Raw genomic sequence first — 6,168 nt, forward strand, 5'->3', positions numbered from 1 at the left:
TAGGGACGGTGTGATGCCCTAATTCTCTGATGGGGCTCTGGTACTCTAGGGAGTGCACAAGGAGCCATGGTATATAGAGGGGAAAGGTACATCCTCTACGATGCCCGAGTCATGTGCTTCCCTCCTTCCAAGTTGGATTGTGTGGTCTGGTCTGTGACCTGAGTGATGAGCTCCTGGGGGACATGCAGAGTATGAGAGACTTTGTTGGTGAGTAGGGACATTCGGGATGGACACTTAAGAGCTGATGGTGAACCTGTCATCCCAGGAACCCCGGAGTCATAGGCCCTAGGCAGTCGAGAAAGTCAGGAAGTGGGGCAGGGAAAAGCTGGGGGCTCATGGAGTCCCCACTTAGGATCCTGGTACCTCAGCCAGAGGTGAGTGGAAAGGCATGGGCTGTGGGCTTAGGGAGCAAGATCAGGTCCTGTGTCCTGCTGCTGGCCTCTGTGGGCCTCAGACTTCTCAATGGTGAAGAATAGATAGAGATCCCAATGCCTTATGGGTCCTTCTGACGGCTGAGTGAGTCTGTACATAGGACTGCTTGATACACGGCTGACTTGGGAGAGGAGGGAGGAAGTCTCTAGACTTCTCTCTGTTCTCCATCTTCCTCCGAGCTCTTTTGTCCCCAAACTGACCTGGCACTTTCAGCAAACAAGAACTGAAGGTGGACTGACTTACAGATGGCCTGGATATCCAGACCCCCAGGACACGACTCAGGGCCTTCTCCATCTCTCCTGGTGGGTCACACTGCACAGAGCCCACACATGGGTGACACCTGCCTTCCGAATTGTCAGGGCTGGGGAGGATGCTGGTTACCTCCGGTTCTGTGACCCTGGGGAAGGCTGGAGCTGAGGCGAGTTCTACAAGTTCTTCCTTATGACTTATGTGTTGTTTGCCCCATGTTACCTGCAGGCACACACGGCTCGCGTGCCTTTAGCCCACCTCCACCTCTTCTGTGGAACTAAACTGTTAATAACTGAAACTGCATCCTGTCTAGAACTTTGACATACAGAGTTTAATAACTTAATATTGTATTCCTTACTGGTCTTGTTGTGGTGACCAAATACCCAATAAAAACGGTTTCAAAGAAGAGTCACATTTGTCTTACAGTTTAAGGATATCTGGGAAGGCATGGTGGCAGGTGACTCCAGGGTCCTAGAGGACTCCCCGGCACACCAGGGACCAGGGAATGTTTGCACTCAGCTTCCCCAATCCCTCTGGAGGAGCTGGTGCCACCTGTGTCTAGGGCGGGGTTTTCCCTCCTGGTTAGTGCTCTCTGGAAGAGTCCTCATAGGATTGTTGTACAAAGACCAGCCTCATGAACACCCTGAGGGCTTTTAATCAGATCATGGTGACAATTGAAATTAATATCTGCATACATATCTGTCACTTTTGTATAAAAACAAAGAAAAGTTATATAGTCTGCCATTTTGCATGTTCTCAACCTTGGATTGTGGTAGCACACTAAGGCTAGCTCATCTTGTGCGTTGTTTGTGTTTTGAGGCAGGGTTGTGCATATCAGGATGGCCTCTCCCTCCTGAGAACTGAGATTATAGGTATGAATCACCACATCTTGTTTACTCAGTGCTGGGGATCAAGCTGGGGGCTTTGTGGAGGTTAGGTGAATACCAGATAAAACATCCCCTGCCCCAGTTTTCAGTGAACACATGTGTGCTTGAATGTGCGTGGAGGCCAGACACAATCTCAGCAGCCATCCTCAGACTTCCTTTGAGACAGGGTCTCTCACTGAACCTGAAGCTCACCTATTCTGCTAAAATGACTAGTTAATGAGCGTTAGGGACCCGTGCCTCTACCTCCCCAGTGCTGGGGTCACAGGCCTGTGCAGCCATGCTTGGCTTTTAATGTGGGTTCCTGGGACTCCTTATGCAGAGGGTACTTTACTGACAGAGCCATCTCCTCCAGAGATGTGTATATATGCGTGTGTGTGTGCATGTGTATGCATATGTGTGTGTGCATGCATGTGCATGCGTGCGTGTGTGTAAGCCAGAGATCAATCCCTGGTTTTGTTTCCCAGGAACTCTCCACTTTGGTTTCTCATTGGCCCAGCATTTGCTTGCTGATTGGAGCAGGCCGTCTGGTTGTCAACCCTTAGGGATCCATTCATCTCAGACCCAGCACTGGGATTTAAGTGTGCATGAGACCGTGCCTGGCTCATTTATGTCTTCATAGATGGTCTGGAGAATAGTCTACAACAACCACACTTTCAGCTGTGAATGAGTGAATCTATAAAGCAAGCTGAAGTTAAAGATTAAATAGCAAATGATAGATAGATAGATAGATAGATAGATAGATAGATAGATAGATGGATAGGTAGATAGATGGATGGATGGATGGATGGATAGATAGATAGATAGATAGATAGATAGATAGATAGATAGATAGACAGACAGATGTAGAGATAGCTAGACAGACAGACATCAGCAGATTGGTCATCTGGAGTTCCTGATTGAGTTCTGAGTACAGCAGAGGCTCCTCTTGGGTAAGACTTCGAAGTAAAAGAAGAAATAGCAACACAGAGAGATGACATCATCTAACTGAGTGGTGACCACACCTAGCAGGAGCAGACTGGGGAGGTCGAGGCAGTCAGCTAGAGTTCCCAATGCCCTTTCCTCCGTGACTTCTCTTTCTGCTCAGACACAGGCACTCTTACGGAGATAAACACTGCCAGCATCTGTTGGGAATGGTCTGCCCGCCAGAAGTTCTTCATGGCTCGGAACTTTTACACTTGAGTTGCTGTGCTATTCTGTTACAGTTAGAGGAGCCAGGACCATCCAGGTCATCCAAAGACATCCTGGTTCACGGAGGACACTTTGTTACAGATAATATTTTGAAACAGCTGCACCCGATCTGTCTTCTGGTACGGGGCTGCCATCTTCCCAACTAGGCAAGGCCTGAGGCCACGAGTGGCCGCGTGTTCTCGCTGTTGCTTGGCTCAGGCCGATGACTCAGGAGGCCAGAGACACTGGCCCTGCAACCCATGAGACACCAGCGTGGGAGATGGCTCCGCCAATCTGCCACGCTGTCTCCATAATGTTTGGCTGAGCCCAGACCATCCCACCATCCACACGGTACCCGGTAGAAATGAGACTCTAATGTTTAAAGATTATCCAATAGCTTTATATGTTTGGTAATGCTCAAATAACAAGAAGTCCACACAATTAGAAGTGTTAGCCAATTAACTAATCTAGGTATAAGTTGTTACCCAGGACTGCTCTTGATACTTGCGTGGCCATCCATGGCTCCTGCGTCTCCTTCTCCTCCTCTTCCTCTCCTCTTCCTTCTCCTTCCTACTCCTCACTCCACCTCACTCTCACAAAGCCCAATCGCTGAGCTTTAGACAAATGTAGTGGGATGGTATCCCGCTACAACACTTGATTGAACACAGGCTGTAAGTATGTGTGTGGGGGAAACCCTGTTTCCAGAGCATGCTTCCCAGTGAGCACAGGACAGTTTACCACCATGACTTACATTACATGAGGGTCTTAGAGGCATGTGTCAAACTTAGGTCTTATGCTTGTATGGTAGGCACTCTACTGACCAAACCATCTCTCCAGTGCAGTTTCTTTTCTTTTCTTTTCTTTTCTTTCTTTCTTTCTTTCTTTCTTTTTTTTTTTTTTGGTTTTTCGAGACAGGGTTTCTCTGTGTAGCCCTGGCTGTCCTGGAACTCACTCTGTAGACCAGGCTGGCCTCGAACTCAGAAATCCACCTGTCTCTGCCTCCCAAGTGCTGGGATTAAAGGCGTGCGCCAACACCGCCCAGCCAGTTTCTTTTCTTTTAAAAAGAATTTATTTTTAGTGCGTGCGTGCATGCGTGTGTGCATCTGTCTGTCTGTCTGTCTGTCTGTCTGTCTGTCATGTGGATGTCTTCCTGAAGAGATCAGAAGGCACAGATGAAGCTAGAATTATAGGCTGTTGTGAGCTACTCCACATGGGTGTCAGGAACTGGACTCAGGTCATTTGGAAGAGCATCAAGTGTTCTTAGCTACTGAGCAATCTCTTCAGCCCATAGTTTTGGTGTTTTACTTTCTTGACACAGATGTTCGTGTGTGTACTTGTATGTTAAGGTGCTATGTGCATATGGGGCACAGCACCTGGGATGAGGGTCTCCACCTGATCAAGGGGTTTGGGGTCACTTGGTGTGACACCCTTAGCCCTCCTACACATGACCACAGGGCCACCTTCCCCTTTGCTGCCTGACTCATCTTTGCTCTTTCCTGGAGGCCTTGCCTTCTCCCTCAGCTGAGAGCATTACTTCCTGTCTCACTGAGAATATAGAGGCCACATCTTCAACAGTGTCTGCGTCCTCTGCTGTGGGGGGGTCTCCATGATCTTCACAGACCTGCAGAGAGAAGATCTTTGGGAGGCAAAAAAGGCAGTTAACTTGATTCAGGATGACTCAGTAGCTGGTGTTGGTTCAAACTTCAGGAGTGTGGTGTTTTGAATAGAAATGACCCCATAGACTCATGTGTTTAAATGCTTGGCCCATAGGGAATGGCACTATTAGGAAGTGTGGCCTCATTTTAGGAGATGTGGCCTTGTCAGAGCAAGTTTGTCACTGTGGAGGTGGACTTGGAGGTCTTAAACACTCAAGCTTCACCCAGTGAGAAAAAAAAAATCCAGTCTCCTTCTAACTGCCTGCAGATGAAGATGTAGAACGCTCAGCTCCTTCTCCAGCACCATGTCTGCCTGCATGCTGCCATGCTTTCCGCCATGATGATAATGGACTGAACCTCTGAACTTGTAAGCCAGCCCCAATGAAATGTTTTCCCTTCTAAGAGTTACCATGGTCATTGTGTTTCTTCCCAGCAATGAGTCCCTAACTAAGACAAGGAGTCTGACCTGAGTGGTTTATTTTAAGCACAGCACAGTTGGATGACAGTTACTGTGGTGATTAACTCAATTCTGCAAGCACAACAAAGCATACATGACTCTCCCTAAGGACAAAGTAATATAAATACAGATTAGACATACTACAGTGAAGTGCGTTATAATGTCCATAAAGACAGTGTGGTGGTTCCAAAGCCCTTAGGGAGTGGCATTATTAGGAGGTGGCTTTGTTGGAGGAAGTATGTTACTAGGGGGCCAAGCTTTGAGGTCTCAGAAGCTCAGGTCAGCTGACTTCTTGCTGCCCATGGAACCAGACGTAGAATTCTCAGCTCCTTCCCCAGGATCATGTCTGCCTGCACGCTGCCATGCTTCCTACCATGATGATAATGGCCTGAACCTCTGAAACTGTAAGCCACCTTCCATGGAACGTTCTCTTTCTATGAGTTGCTGTGGTCATGGTGTCTCTTCACAGCAATAAAACTCTAACGAAGACAGATTCTATAGACTGAGAAAAACAAGCTCACACTAAGGATCTTGGGGAGGATCCAGTGCTGGAAAAGCCCCTAGCCACACAGATAGAGCAAAGGTCACCAGGCGAGTAAGCATGTCTGCTCCAGCCTTCTGGGAGAATAATAGATACTGCTATTTCTTCCCTTGAAGGAACAATCCCATGTGCGTAACAGTCCAGGTTCCCCAGAACTTACCTGTGAGCACAGAGACCTCAGTGCCCCCTATATTCTGCCTCTTTCCTGGGCTGAGGCTACTCCTCCATTGCAACCAAAGCCTTTAAAAAGTATGTAATATTGGGATATAACATACTCCATAATAAAGTGTGTATTTGAAAGTCTACAATTCAGCGGTGCGGAGCGTAGTCACGGAGTTCCGCAGCACTCAGCACTAATTCCTGAATATTTGTCTCATCTCCATATGAAACCCTGAACCCATTAGTAGCCGCTCTGCCTCCAGCCCTGGCCACCATCTATGTGCTCTCTGTGGAGAAGTCTAATACTTGAGATTCATGTCTTCTCAACACTTATCAATGAACTCACACAATCTGTGGTCCATTGTGACTGACTTCTTTCTCTTGGGCTATTGCCCCCGTTGTAACTTGAAGCAGTTATACTTTGTTCTTTTTTATGACTGACTAACATTCCCCTGTACGGATATACCACACTTTGTTTACTGGTGATGGACATTTGGGTTTTCATTACTAACCCAGACCTGTGTGTAAGAGGAACCTCCGAAACACATTTTTGAGAGAAAGAGAGAGAGAGAGAGAGAGAGGGAGGGAGGGAGGGAGGGAGGGAGGGAGGGAGGGAGGGAG

Source organism: Grammomys surdaster, unplaced genomic scaffold (genome assembly GCF_004785775.1).
Source record: "Grammomys surdaster isolate TR1022 unplaced genomic scaffold, NIH_TR_1.0 1164, whole genome shotgun sequence".
NCBI classification, from domain to species: Eukaryota; Metazoa; Chordata; class Mammalia; order Rodentia; family Muridae; genus Grammomys; species Grammomys surdaster.